Genomic DNA, 15312 nt, shown 5'->3' with positions numbered 1-15312 from the left:
ATAACCGAGCCTCAAAATGAGATTATTTTGGTACACCTTTCTTTTTAGTGTCTTATCAGTGGGTTGATTGGTTTTCTACATTAATCAGTGTTTTTTGACCAAGAACATTGCTTGGGTTTTTTTGAAAGTACAAAAAGCCACATAGTTTTTTTCCAGAAAGGTTACAAAACTCCCAAAGATTAATTTCCAACTTCTAAGTTTGTTTTTATTTTCAATCTATGACTTGACTGGTATTAAAGCTGCTATTTGATAGTAATTAAATATGTTGTCATTGATATAAACCTGTTTGGTTCAGCAAACAAACTAAAATGATTGTCATAGACAGTGTTTTATTTTTCCTGTTGGTGTTGCTGATTTGTGAGCATGCTTTAAGATGAAAAAAGCATGAATGATAACTTCCTTTAAAAGGTGCGGCATCCAATTCAGATATTTTGTCCTGATTTTAAAGCTGGTTGGTGTAGTGCTATTAAAAAAATTGTTCAGTTAATTTTTCTTTTTTAACTTGTTCGCACGTTGTTTAGGGTGCCCTTACTTCAGCAAAGGAGAAGGAGTAGGAGAGCCTTAGAATTTTTGAGGGGAAAAAACCCCTATAACATACAATGTGCTGTATCAAACTATTTTACATGAATGACACAAGTATTCTGAATAAAATAGTTGAACATTGTTAAAAACAAGGTGTTATGTAATAAATTTATTTTTCATAAATCAGAATACGGAGTGACCTGTACTTTTTTATACACACAAAGGGCTTTTTTTTTTGTTTTAATTTTAAAATGTGCCTTAACCAATGGCCTCTGAATAAATCTCTTAAGTTGTTTTTGATTGATATCTATATGTTCTGCCTCCATAATAAAACTAATGTCTTAAGTCTTAGATACGGATTCTTCTGTTACGCTTAGTATTTGAATGTAAGTTGTTAAATACAGACACCTCCCTAATTGGAAGGTATCTTTGGAGTAATACCTAAATCATTCTGTGCCATGTTGTGAAGGACTTGACTGTTAATCCCCAATAATTATTTTTCCCCTCCTTGAAGACAAAATATAGAAGATTAAAAAAAAAAAAAAAAGAATGAGTCTCCATGGCCCACCAATAATGGATGAGGCTCAATCACAAGGTAGAGACTCAAAGAGTATTCTGTGAGGACTACAAGGTTTGAAATTAATTTATCAATTTTTTTTAGGTGATGGAGATTGAAGATTGTGTATAACAATTATAAAAATAGTCAAAACTAATGTGTGGTGCTGGATTTCTAGGATGGCACAATGACACAAAGGGATGCTGAGAGACTTCTGGATTGCTGCTCACATCCTGTTTCTTGGACTGGAAGCTGGTGAAACAGATGTGTTTAGTTTATAAGATTAACTAAACTGCTGGGCTTGGTGATGCACACTTGTAACCCCAGCTACTGGTTATGCTAAGGCAGGAGGGGTGTTTTACTGTCTAGGGGTGCTGGGTTCACTGTCACTGTTCAGCAAAGAATTGAAGAACAGGACACAGAGATAGAAAGCAAGCAGTATGTTTATTGCAAAAGCAAGATATAGACTTTGAAGAGAAGGGGATGCACACCTGGGAATCCAGTGGGGGAATTTTGGCGTTTTCTTTTCATGGTCTCTGGAATTTTCTCCTTTCCTTATCTTCTCCCCTGTCTATGCTCTCCTGTTATTGATTGGTCCCCGCGCCATCCACACATCTGTTTCAGTTTTTCTATTGGGTCCTCTGCTTAGGTGCACAAGTATGGAAGTGTCTCTATAATTGGGCCCTGTGTTTGTATCCATGAGTACTTTTGTCAACCAGGAAGTTGACCTCATCAGAAGACCTCTCCACGCTCCTTTGTTCTGACACTGCCCCCAACCTCCTCACTAACCATCTTACCCTGGCTGCCTAAGTCCTTTTACATCTCCCTCAATTCCCCTCTCAGAGGATACCCTGACTACTGTTGGGAGTTGGGGCGATGACCACTGTAGCTATTTCAGGTCTACAAGGGGCATCAATGGAGTAACCGGGATATCCTGCTGAGGAAGGTCTAGGGTAAGTGGGAAGCAGCAGGCAGGTCCAGAGGCCAACACTGATGATAGACATCAGTGGGTCCATCAATGGGTCCATGGTAGAAGTCTGGAGGGGACTCCATTTGTCACACCATTTGAAGTTTTATTGTCTCTATGCAAATAAGCAAATTGATAATACAAGGACCCCAAAGAATTAGCAACAGGGCTGACAGAGGCACAAGCAAAAGAAAAAAACCATGAGGTAGATTTTACAGCTTTGGATAATCTGTTGGATGGTGTCCTTCAAACGTTTTCCTGAAGACATTTTCTGTATTAGGGTGAGAGTATTATCTCTTTCCAAATGGTAGAGGTGATGGATAGACTTTAAAACTTTCCACTGGGATGCTTGGGGAAGTGATTGGATGCCCTCAGGAGAAAACCCAACACCCTCTATAATCTAGTTGGTATCCCTGATTAATAGCTTGCTGAGTCTCTTCCATCGAGTAGTGGGGACATTCAGGGGACAGAAAATCATTTTCCCATAGGAATGGGGCAACTGTGGAACCCTGTAAATCAGCTGCCTTGGCTGCTACATCCGCAGCCCTATTTCCTTCAGTATTGTGTCCTCTCCCTTCTGATGTCCAGAAATGTGGATAACTGCTACCTGATTGCTCAGGCAGAAAGATTGCCTCTAGGAGACAAAGAGACTTCTTGGCATGCTTTACAGGAATGCCTGCAGCAGTTAAGCAGTCTTCACTTAATTAGTGAGGGCAACTGATTCTGCCACGGAGCACTGGTATTAGTAGGAAGTAGCCCTGATTCAAGAACCTCAAAATCTGTCACAACTGCATATCCAGATCTCCAAGTCCCATCAATCACCGACAAACTCCCATTGGTGTACAGAGTGGTCTGGCAGTGTAAGGTTACACTAAAACTTCCTCCCAGGAGTGGAGAGGTTTTCCCTCTATCTCAAGTAAGAAAGTTTGGGTTGAGGTTATGACAAGTCTTTAAGGTAATTTCATGTCCTTCCAACAAAAGAGCCCGATATTTGAGTATATGGTTGACTGTTACCCAGAGAATACCTTTAGCATTTAGGATTCGTCCTGTGCCATAGGAGGTAAGTAGAGTTAGCGGGGCTTCCCAGAGTAGGTTGATGTGCCTCAGGGACCAATAGTCCCACTGCAGGCACAGTGCTAAGACATCCAGGCCACCCCTTGGCCATCTTGTATGATTCTTTACTTAGGTATCTCCCTGGCTGGAGAGTGGCCACTCCTGATGGCATAGTGCCAATCCATTCCCCAACTGAGTGGGCAAGCCCAGAGCAGAGGTCTGGGTAACAGCTCTTTTTAAGGTATTGAAGGCTTTCCTCGCCTCTGGAGTCCAATTAATAATTGCCTGTGAATGTCCCTGTGCTTCCTTAAGGCATTCATAGAGGGGTCTTGCCTTCTCAGCACATTCGGGGATCAAAATTCCACAATATGGGGTGTGGGAGGCCGTCGCACTGTGTGACCAGTATTTTCCTTACCTGATTGGTTGAGGCTCTATCAGTCACTGCCCGTGATCTGGCCACATCAAAGTGGCCCTAGACAGCTGCCCTGATCCCAGAAGAAGCAAAATGTTGAAAAATGTGTCTTCATGCGTAGGTGTGCCTTCCTGCAGCCCCGTGGTCGAGCTAAGCTCACCTGTTCAATTGTGATATTACCCCTTTGCCCTGTTTGGGATAGAATGTTCCAGGGAAATGCCCTTTGTGTGTCCCCTTCTCTTACTCTGCCCTTGGGTGTGTCCTTCCTAGATGTCCGTCAACCTGCTGACAGTGGACGACTCAGCCCCCTGAAACCTGAGCCCTTGCTTCTTTTGAATGGCTTCTCCTCAATAAAAGGGGTCAGCTTGTGTTCTCTCTCTCTCTCTCTCTCTCTCTCTCTCTCTCTCTCTCTCTCTCTCTCTCTTTCTCTCTCTCTCTGCCAACCCTTAAGGTCAGAGGAGCCGGCACCTGACCCCAAAGAAAAAGGTACCTCTGTCTCTTGTGTGGTTATTTTGTGCAGCCCAGTTCCCCTGGAGTGACCCTGAGTGTTTTTGTCGCTGGGAATGGGACAATCCAGCTGTTCCCAGAAAGCCTCTGAGTCGCTTTACCGTCTGAGGAAGGGGATGGAGTATGGGTTGAATTCTTTCTGGACCAAGCTTCGAGTTTCACCTTTCACTACCATGTCAAGTAAGTAACCTGGGATAGCACAGCTGAGCCTTCTCTCTGGAGACCTTACACCCCCTAGTGATCAAGAAATGGAAAAGAGAGCCAGTGTCCTCAGAAATTATTTTTTTCTGAAGGGCCACACAAAAGAAGGCCATCTACATACTGAAGGAACACTGTTTTAGGGTGTGACCAGTCCATAAGGTCTTGTGTCAGTGCTTATTCAAACAGATGGGGACCATCTCTAAATCTGTCCTGCCTTAGAATAGGATCCTCAAAGGCAAATAGAGGTTGGCTTTTTGGATGTAAAGGAATGCAGTAAAAGACTTCCTAAAAATCTAGGACAGTATAATAAGTAGTCCCCTGGGGAATCTGGGTAAGGGGAGTAGAACAACTGGATGCAAGGGACCATTGCTTCATGAATTATATGAAGGTCCTGAACTAATCTCCATATATTGGGGGTCCTTTGGGATCCCCAATATAGGAATATTATAAGAGCTGGAGCACTCTACCAAAAGTCCCACTGAGCTCCACCTCCAAACTTCTGCCTGTTTCTTAATGAGCTAAATATTGAACTTGAGAACTGTGAGAGATCAGAACAGAAAAAGCCCAAACATACATGAAGGAGAAACAGAAAATAACAAAGGACAGAAAACACAAACAAAGGCTGGAGATGGAGCTCAGTGGTAGAGCACAGGCCTCGCCAGTATGAAGTCCCGGGTTCCATCCCTGGCATTGCAAAAACAAAACAGGATAAAAAACACAAAAAGCAACCACACACACAAAAACAACGGGGGAGGCTGATAAGATGAAAAACTATTTATATAAAAATATAGGAATGGGGCTGGGGATGTGGCTCAAGTGGTAGCGCGCTCGCCTGGCATGCGTGCGACCTGGGTTCGATCCTCAGCACCACATACAAAGAAAGATGTTGTGTCCGCCGAAAACTAAAATCAATATTAAAAATAAAAATAAAAATAAAAATATAGGAATAAAACAGTCCTTTGTGAAGACTCGACAGGATTTTTTTTTTTTAACCCAGTGTCTTGCCAAATGGCCTAGGCTGGCCTTGAACTCTCCATCCTACTTCCTTTCTCCTATGGGATTTTCCCTCTGTGTTGTACCCAAGATCTTTTCCAGGACAAGATGTGTCCGGTTCTAGGGTGGATATGCCCAGGACTTCCAGGGCAAGAACAGGAGGTGGCTACAGCGGGGACTGGGATATCCAGTTTCTTCTCCCATCCCCATTCCCAGAGACCTAGACAGACACTGGGGTGCATTTACAAACGTTTAGATTTCTGTAAAACCGCTGTGGTGACGGGCATAGTGGTGGGCAGGTTGCTCCAACACTTACCTGGATGGAAAGAACACGTATGCCCTGGGGGTGTGCACAGCTCTGGGACCTCATCTTCTTTGTTATCAGTGGGGACTTGTCCGTCCCAAGTGCACACCTTCCTGGTGGCACAGGCTGGGGGTGCCACACGGATCTCTGCTCCTACAAGGCTTCAGAAACCCACTGACAGGGTGAAGTCACAAAGTTTTCTAAGCAGCGCAGTGTCTCCACGAGCACACCATGTCACCCACCTGGTCATGGCATAGATGTAGGGCTCCGTACAGCGCCCCATGTTCTCTGGGCTGTAGGGGATGCACTGTGAGGATGGGTACAGGTGATCCGTAGGTGGTGGATAAGTGGTGCCCCACCACCCTAGGTCGGGTGGGTGGGAGGGACACATGCTGGCGTTCAGGGCTTGGGAGCACCAATGATACCCATGGGGTTGTAGAACCTTGGGTAAGGGGAATGTGAAGAGTGGTCAAGGCGCTTGAGAGGAATTCTTGGGAGAGGAATGAATTAAGCAACTCTGGTTTTCAGTGATTGAACACTACCTCTCAGGAACAGCCCTTAGCATCTTCACCTCCAGCTGTCAGATGGGTCTCCCTGGGGTGCAGCATGCAGAGACCTACCCCTTCAACTCTGAGGCCATCTCTGGGGTTTACCCTTTGTCATGTGGCCACTCCATACCTAATCCAGAATGTCCTCCTGCCCCATGACTCCAACCTAATACCTATGCCCTGCCAAAGAGGCTCTGAGCCATGCGCAGCACATACAGGCCCTTCTTCCCATGTCTGGTCTTGCATCCCCCTGCCCAGCTGGTGGGCCTCCCTTGGGTTCATGATTCACTGCTCACCCAACTATAGCTCCCCAGGTGTCTATAGTGCCCTGAGTTCTTTGGGAGGAAAAGTACACCTGGTACCTAGGACCTTCAAAGGAGCCCAGCACAGAGTAGGGAGGCTGTGGGGTAGCCCACTGCCCAGTCTCAGATATTCTACAGCTTCCCATGGAGCCACCTAAGACCTGGACACAGCTGAGCATGGTGATCAATTTCCTTCAGCTCTGCCACAGCTGGAATAAAAAGGATAGCCTCAACGTGCAGCACAAGAGAATTGGACTAGGTACCCAGCAGAACTTCCTCACAGGATCCTTTGGTGGTCTTCTTCTAAGCACAGGTCACAATGGCCATCTATGTGTGGGGTCAGCCACCTGTGTCTGGCAGAAGTATGCGCTGGGTGGGGAATGCCTGGAATTACAGTTGGGACCCAGCCTCCTATTATCCAGCTAGTCTAGATGAGAAGCACCCCACCCATTCTCCCTGATCCATCCTCAAGCCCAGTTACTGGAGAAGCATCCCTCATTTTTCTATATCCCCCCCCATTTGGACAGGGCCAATGTCTAAGAGCTTCTTCTGACCCCTCACCTTCCCCAGCAACTTGGTCTACTCTGACCCAGCCTGGTGACCCTTCCACCCAGCCATGGCGCCTTCTCTCTGATCTCTCTCCCCTTACTGACTTCTCCCAAGGACTCCCTCTTCCCTAACCCTCCAATCCTTGGGCACAGCCCAAGTCTGGCAGCCCCAATGGGCCACAAAAGTACCTGACTCCTCTTCATTCTCAGGCATTGCCCTTTGGCCACCTCTGGGCAGTTGTGGTTGTAGCATGGGGAAGGCCAAGGAAGCAGGCAGGCTTACTCTTGGTGGGGCCCTGGTCACAGCACTGCTGGACTTTATGTATGCTGCTGCCTTGGTGAGATGCCTGTCAATGTGCACAAGTGTTCCCTCGGAGGAGATTGGTGTCTACCTGGGTCCTCCTTAAAAGAATAAAAGAAGAAGGATGGTAGAATGCCATGTCCCTGAAATTCCCCATTCCATTCCCAAGAACCTAGCCAAGACAGTGCAATACTGAGAGAAGTCCCAAAGCTGAATATCCATCTATGCATTATGTTGAAGAACACTGTCCCTCTTCTTATATCTCCCAGTATGCACACCGTAGAAACTATAGCAAATTCTTGGTATCTGCAGAAACTGCTTTCTCAGACATTTGCTAAGCTGCTTGGGATGCTGGCCATATAACTGGGCAAAGTAAGCTAATGACATCACTGCTTCTGACCTAACGGGTAAACCCCCCATGCTGGTTGTAATTGGTGGGGAATCCAGCACTGTGCTCTTCCAGGCCACCACACTGGACAATGCAATATGAAAGACAGAGGTGCTGTGAGCACTACCTATCCCAAGGGACCTTTCCTGAAAGCAGTTTCCAATGCATCACAGTCCATCTCAGGTGTGTTCCTCTCAGAAAAGTATCCACTGCCCCAGCACAACAGGCTGGGATGCTACCAACCCCTTTCTCCACAGCCACCATGTCCCAAACTATTTGCAGTGTCTCAGGCATCTGGGTACATATATGGATCTGTCTGTGCCAAATATGGTAAAGGAAGGGCTCAAGTCACCAGAGTATTACTGACCACAGTGTAACAGAAACTTCTGTAATTGTGACCCAGGATTCAGGGAGAGGGACAGACTGTGTGTCACCTGGAGACCATCTCTGAGCATTCTGGCTGTGCTGAGACTACTGAGAGTCAAAGGACCACCTGACACAGCCCCTAGGTCAGGGGTGGAGGTTGTAAGGGCTGCTGTGTTAGGAATACGGTCAGGCTCCAGCCCAGAGTGGTGATGCAGGGTATAGCAAGGATTGTGGGGTCCCATCCATTTAGCCCTGTAGCAGGACAAGAGACCAGGAAAGGCCAGTTCAAAGACTTAGAAAAGAAATCCTTTTCTGCAGCCTCATGGGCAAGGTAGCCACTGTTGTGGAGTCAGAGTAAGTGACAGAAGCACAGGGGATTGTCCCCATGGGGGCAGGGTTGTGGCCAACTTCAGGGGAAAGTTGAGGATGCTGTCACCACACCCATGCCACTATGAGTTCAGGGACTCAGACCCTGAGACTCGGAACCTTAGGGAACAGTTGTGACATGTCCCCTATTACAGTCCTCAGGGTTGAGGAGCTATTCTAAAGAGCAAGATCTCCAGAACCAGTAAAGCTCAAAGGTGCAGAGACAGTCCATGAGAACTGACAACCATTTACCCTAACAGTTACCAGCTCTGGGACCCTAGTCAAGTACTGTTCCAGAGCCTTCAGTGGACAGAAAAAGTATCTTCACTGTGTTGACTGGACCCATTTCAAATACAGCATCTCACATGTCACATGGACCCTGAGACAATCCACATTCCTGCCACACTTCTCTTATAATTACCCTTCCCAAAAGACTTTTCCATACTCTCTGCAACCTAACATTTGCTGTGCCTCAAATCCTGATGTTGATTCATACATTTTTTAAAAAGGGAAGGCTTAGCTCTTTTACCCCTCTCCATCAATGTACCCTCCATTCACTGTATCCTTCATACAACAATGAAGGATGACTCTTCTATCTCAGAACAGCTTTTTGTGTTCCCACGAGTTAGTGATTGCCTTTGTTTTTCATCTGTGGCCGTCTGCCATGCTAATCCCAAATCAACATATTCTTCAACTTCATCCATTGAGGTTTCTGCCCACTCCAACCCACTGAAACTTTTCTTAGCAAGGTCATGCACTTACTGCCAGATTTGGTGGACAAGACTAGGTCCTCACTGTCTATATTCCCTATGCAGCATTCAACACAGTTACTCTGGTCCATTTCTAAAACATATTTTGTTTGGCTCCAGTGAAACTATCCTTACCTGATTTTTCTTCCCTAACACTTGGTACTTCTTCCCAATGTCATTTTCTGCCTCCTCCTTCTAAATGTTAGAACAACCCAGAATTTATTTCTTCGTCCCTTCCCTTCTCTTATTTGAGGTGATTTTATACACTTTCTATAGCTAATGATTCCCAAATTCTTATCTCCATCCTGAGCCCCCCTCCCAACTGTCAGACTTATAATACCCAATGATACCTCCCTGTGGGTGTCCAATGGGACTCTGAGACTTAACCTAGTCAACTGGACTCTGGATTTTCTGCTGCCCCCTGCATTTCCCAAGATTCCCCAACTCTGCCATCAACCACCATCCCACCAGCTGCTCTTCCCACACCTGACCCTCACCCTACTCACCCTGCTCCTTCTCTTCCCTCACCCTTGTCAGTCCTATCTCTCACATGCATCACAACTCTATCTACTTCTTGCCACTCCTGCTTTGGATCCTACCATTTCCTTGTCCCAGAAGGCTCTGTTCCCCTCATCTCTGCCCAGGATCCTCTTGACTGGCTCATATGGGCCCTAGGGAGAGGAACCAGTTCTAAGATTATGCCTGCAGGGATCATATCTAGAGTTCATTCCTGGAGAAGTTTCTCTGATCTTGAAGTGTTCTGGAAACCACGAAGAAGGAGCCCAGAGTTTCCTACCAAGGGTGAAAGCAGCTCTTGGTGTTGCTTTACTACAATTGTCTTTTTGCCATTGATGATTATTCTTTCCCCTTCTTCAGGAGGGTGATAAGGGGAAAATGCAGCCTGAAAGCTTTCCTCTAAAAATAAAGAAAGAAAGAAAGAAGAGCATGTTCTGACTCTCTTATAGAGTATCCCTCACTCCCACCACTATGATTATCTAACTCGAGTCTCTATTAATAGATCACACGGTACCTACTACAATTTGCAGTTCAGTGTGTGTGTGTGTGTGTGTGTGTCCTTTTCTAATGACAGCCCTAAGGAAGAAGTGTCTCTATCCCCCATGTTCACTACTGTGGCCTCTCCTGCTAGAGGGTCTGTCACATGGGGGGTTTTCAGTGCATTATGGCAAGTAGGAAGGGAAGCCCTGGCCATCACTCTAGACTCATTAGGGAGTTGCTGTGTGACCTAGAGCAAGTCACACTTATTTCTATGGTTACTGGTTGGATGTGCAAACCCTCTTCCTAGCTTACTGACATCTTAAGGGAACCATATAATGTTGCTATAAAAGTTTTAGGTTTTCTAGGATGTTCTCCTAACTAAACGTTTCAAATCTCCAGATTAAACCCCAAGGATCTTAACTTTCTTTAAAGGACTTCCCTATCCTTAGACCAGGTTATCTGAGAACAGGTATCAGTTCTCTTATTTCAGCAGACCATCTGCCTCTCCCCACCCACCCTGTGTCTTTCTCTCCTCTCAAGTGCACCATCTAGTGGCCCTGTCAGTGTCCTAGGGACAGGGCCGCATTTTTTAGATGAACTCTGTGCTAGCAGCAGCACAGCTTTCTCTCTTCCCCTGTTTTCCATTTGTCTCACTTGAGGACTCTCTACCATAAAGACATGGGAATCGTTTGTAATTGTGAAGAAGTGAACAGCAGGGACCAAAATTATAGGATCCCAGAGGATGGGATGGAAACATTTGAAGAACATGCTGGTCCTGAGTCAAACAGGTACAGAACTGAGGTGGATCCACACCAAGACCAGGTGAAGAGCCAGGTTCCCTGGTGCTACCTGTCATCCAGCTCCTGGATGGCTGAGGCAGGAGGAGTGCAACTTCCAGGCCAGCCTTAGCAACTTAGTAAGACCCAGACTCAAAGAAAAAGAAAAGTTCTGAAGATTCAGTTCAATGGCAAAACCTTTGCCTAGCAATTGGGGCCCCAGGAATGGGGATCCCCAGCACTGCAAAAAGTCCCACTGCTCCTGCATCCATGAACATGGCATCTCTGCTCACCATTGCCCTGGGCTCTGAGGTCATGGTCAGGAAGAGTCAATAATGACCACCATTAGAAATGTGCAAACAGGTCCCTCCTTCATTCTCTAATTACAAAGTTTTTTTTTTTCTTCTTTTTGAGGGGTTGTGCTGGGGATTGAGCCCAGAACTTTGCATATGCTCAGCACTTGAGCCATACCCCACCTCTTATAACACAATGTGTCTTTACACCAAAATATACTATAGTTTACTTTTGTTTCCCATTGCTGGGTTGCCACACTACAGCAGCATACCTGAGATAACCAGCTTATGGAGAATTCAAGTTGATTTTGACAACGCTTTCAGAGGTTTCATCAGTTGGCCTTGTTGCTTCTGGGTCCACAGCAAGGCAGCATATACTGAGGGGTCACAATGTGGATCAAAACTATTGACCTTGCAGCTGGGAAGCAGAGAGAGCAAGGACAGGCCAGGGTCCCACTGACCCCTTCAAGGACATGGTCCCAACCAAGTCCTCCCACTAGGCACCACCTCTTCAATTTTGAAGCACATCCTAAAAACATCTCTCTGAGGATCAAGGCTTTATCACAGGGGGCTTGTTGACCCTGAGTGTCCACACTGCAGCACAGCCCTCTGGAACATGTTCACGGTTCCCACCTCCCCTCCTCTACCTGAAAATAAGCCACATGAAGGCAGGAGGCCCTCCCCACCTAATGTAAGCCCACTTCCTAGAGCATGAGCCCAGAGACTCCTGCATGCCAGGCAAGCACTGCAGTACTGAACTGCACCCACAGACTAAGGACGGGATTTCTGTCTGCTTTGGACACTGGTGTTTCTGAGCATCTGTAATGGGGGGCATCAGCAGATGGGGAGGTGGTGAACAGAGGAATTAGGTCAGTTACACTGGGACATTTTACTATAGTAATTTATGTGCACAGGTCAGTTTGAGTGAGGTCATTGTGGCCACAGGGTGTGTGGGGGGCCTCCCTGGGGTCATTGCTAGGTGCAAGCCCTTGGCTTTCTAAGCCAAGAAGGCCAATGACCCAGGTCAGCCTGGCCAGCTCCTCAGGGCTGGAGCTCACACTGATGACTCAGGTCAGCGACTCCAGGACAGAAGACTCTGGTACTGCTTGACTGTCTCAGCCTCTCCACGTCCTTGAGGAGGGTGACATAGGACAGGAAAGCCCAGGGCTATCCCATACTCATCAGCAAGGGTGGAGAGGGCAAGCTGCTCAGACACCACTCAAGACACAGCTCTTATTTCTTCCTCATTATCATATATGGGTGCTCCAGGGAGGGTGTTTTCTCCAGTGGGCCTGGGCAGGGATGGGGAGAGGTATAGGCAGAGGGGCCACTGCCTTGCAGACCTCAGCTGACCCCACAGGGAGCTCTGGAGCTGAAGTGCCCCTTCAGGGCAGAGGTGTCTTGCATTTGGGCCCAAATGGACCAGCCACTGGGTGTGGTCACCAGGAAGGGTGTGACCCTGGGCCAGCCTACTCTGTGCTCCTTAGGTCACCTGCTGACCTCATTCCCAGCTGCTGACTGGCAAGCACTATGGGAAAAGGGAGTCTAGGGAGTGACTCTCCTTTCCTGTTCTCTGAATTGAATAGCACCCCTTCCATAGAGCCCATCTACATATAAATTTCTTTCATTTTGAGAAATTTGCCTCCAGTTTTTTTTTTTTTTTTTTTTTTTTGCATAAACTAGCTGGAGTATCTGAGGGTCTGTGCCCCAGCTGGTACCATCTCTCCCTCCCCGAGAGACTGAGACTGAGGCTGGGGTGCGATTACGAAGGTTTATTTCCTTGCAAAGGGGAGGGCAAAGAAGCTGGGGTGGCAGGTGAAGGCGGCTCAGACTCCGATGGGCCTTCTGGGCTGGGCTGGCTCCATCCCCAGTAGCTGCAGCAGGTGGACTCTTCTAGCTGCATAGCATTGCTCCTGTCGCTAGCTGCCAAGCCTCATCAAAGTCCTGGTGGCACGCGGAATCGATGGAGCACTTATCTGTGGGAAGGTCCATAAGAGTGTGGGCGTCCTGGGGTGGACAAAGCTCCCAGATCTACCTCTGTGCCCCAGATGGGTGCCCGCCCCTCCCACCCTCCGCAGCAGCGCACCTCGGTTGCAGCGTGGGCCTGAAGAAGTGCGGGGCCTCTGCTGGCAGGTGGTGGGTGTGCGGCTCTCGCTGCCGACGCAGCGCAGCGATCGCCCGGCGCACGAGAGGCAGCTGGCCTGCCCCTGCCTGTCGATTGTTCCGGAGCAGCTCGGCGGCGGCGGGGGCGGCGTCGTCATCTTGTCCTGCTAGCGACGCCAGAGCCTCGGCGGCGTTGTTGGCTATGGCCGCCAGAGCGTTTTCCGCGGCGTTTCCTGATTCTGTGAGTCCCTCTGTGACAGACAGTCCGGGCTCGCTGTCTGTTGCTGCGGCCGACCCTGAAAGCCCTTCGTCGTCGTTTGCTTCTGCTCCTGCTCCTGCTCCTGCAGAAGCCCCGGAAAGCCTTCGGTTTTCAGGCAGGTGTGCTAAGGAAAACAGAGACTCTGAGTCGCCCGAGGCGCTTTCCGTCCCACCGGAGAGTCTACTGGGATGGATGCGGGTGAGCGCTGAGTGCGGTCAGGGAAGTGGTGGAGAAAATGTGGGCACCCAGGAGCAGCACAGACTGGGGTTCGGATTCAGAAGTGGGACTGAGGTCCTTGGGCCAGGCAGATCTGGAGAACACTCAAGGGTGGGTGCAAAATGGACTGAACACTTTTGTTTTCAGGTAATTGATGACTGGCTCTCAGTAACAACCACCAGCATCCTCACCTTCAGTTGTGGACACCTTCCTCTTCAACAATGAAACCACCACATCATGTACCCTCCTCTGTCATGTCCCCACCAGACCCCCATTGCACTTCCCATTACCCCATTATTCAAACCTCTTCCCTAGGCCCTGGTAGAGGGCCCCTGACCATAGGCAGAGCACACACAAGCCTTTGCTCCCACTCTGGCCTTGACCTTGCAACCCAACACCAACCAGGCCAACCTTACTTAGGTCCACGATCCAATACTCACTCTGCTAGGTCCTCCAAATGGGTTCCAGGGCCCAGAACCCTGGGGAGGACAGGCACCTGTGGGGCCTGAGACCATTAGAGGAGCCAGGCACACAATAGGGAGGCTGTAGGGGTTGCCCACATGCCAACTCTCACATATCCCACAGCCTCACGTGGAGCCCCTGTAGACCTCAGCAGAACTGAGCTGGGGATCAGGCTTCCTTCAGCTCTGCCTCAGTTGGCATAAAAAGGAATTGGCTGGACACACAGTAGAAGACAATTGGGTTAGGTACCCAGCAGAGCTTCCTTGCAGAATGCTTGGGTGGTCTTCCTGCTCAGGCCAGCTTGGATCAGTAGGCCTCTGTGTTTGAGGACAGCTACCTGTGGCTGAGAGCAGTTGATGCTGGGTGGGGAAGGCCTGGAATTGCAGATGGGACAGAGCTTCCTATCCTCCAACTAGTCCAGAGGAAAGGTCCCAACAGGCCCAACACAGACCTCCCCAGTGCAGTCTCTCAAATCCAGGCCAAAGCCCAGTTACTGGAGAAGCATCTCTCATTTCTCTCCAGCCCCTGTGTGCATGGGTTCAGTGTCCAGCAGTCCCTTCTGCCCCTTAAAACTGGCTTCTTCCAAGCATTCTCTCTTCCTAGGCCCTGCTTAAGCACTGATCACAACAGGCAGCCCCGAGATGGTCCACAATAGTACCTGACTCTGAATTGCCCGGTGTGACACCATGCTTGCAGCCCATGGAGTGGCATGCAGAGGTGAAGACCAGCAGGCCAATGATGTAGGCGGACAGCAGATTGCCAGTCATCCTGTTTCTCTGGGTGAGGCCAGGGAACAGTGCTCTTGGGCTAGCTCTGTGCTGCTGCCTTGGTGGGTTATCTATTTATATTTCACAGGTTCCGCAGAGGCAACGTGGCGATCGCCTGTGTCATACCTTAAAAAGAAAAAATAAAGGAGGACAGTAGAACACCATGTCCCAGAAACACCCCTTTCATTCCCAAGAACCTGGCCAAGTCAATGAAACAATAAAAGCAGTCCTGGACCTGAATGTCCATATATATATATATTATCTTGAAGATCTCTCGATTTCGATCTCTCTTTCTCTCTCCTTTGTGGCTTAGCTCAGAAGGATGTGGTTGTACCCAAACTGGTCATGCTGCTCTAA

General features: G+C 48.2%; 1 long non-coding RNA gene and 1 other non-coding gene across 2 annotated transcripts; one reads left to right on the top strand and one right to left on the bottom strand.

The window, feature by feature from the left end:
* The first annotated feature begins 9775 nt into the window (after positions 1-9775).
* LOC120887113 (small nucleolar RNA U3) lies at positions 9776-9993 on the top strand. Its single transcript, XR_005730267.1, has one exon. It is a non-coding gene; the product is annotated as a small nucleolar RNA U3 (small nucleolar RNA).
* A 2912-nt stretch (positions 9994-12905) lies between these two features.
* On the bottom strand, positions 12906-13672 carry LOC120886666 (uncharacterized). Its single transcript, XR_005729743.2, has 2 exons — positions 13235-13672; positions 12906-13124 (listed from the first exon to the last, which is right to left on the bottom strand). It is a non-coding gene; the product is annotated as an uncharacterized LOC120886666 (long non-coding RNA).
* Positions 13673-15312: the final 1640 nt, after the last annotated feature.

This window comes from Ictidomys tridecemlineatus, chromosome 5 (assembly GCF_052094955.1).
Source record: "Ictidomys tridecemlineatus isolate mIctTri1 chromosome 5, mIctTri1.hap1, whole genome shotgun sequence".
Lineage (NCBI taxonomy): Eukaryota > Metazoa > Chordata > Mammalia > Rodentia > Sciuridae > Ictidomys > Ictidomys tridecemlineatus.
The sequence above is the reverse complement of the archived record's forward strand: the minus strand, read 5'-3'. Positions and strand labels throughout refer to the sequence as shown.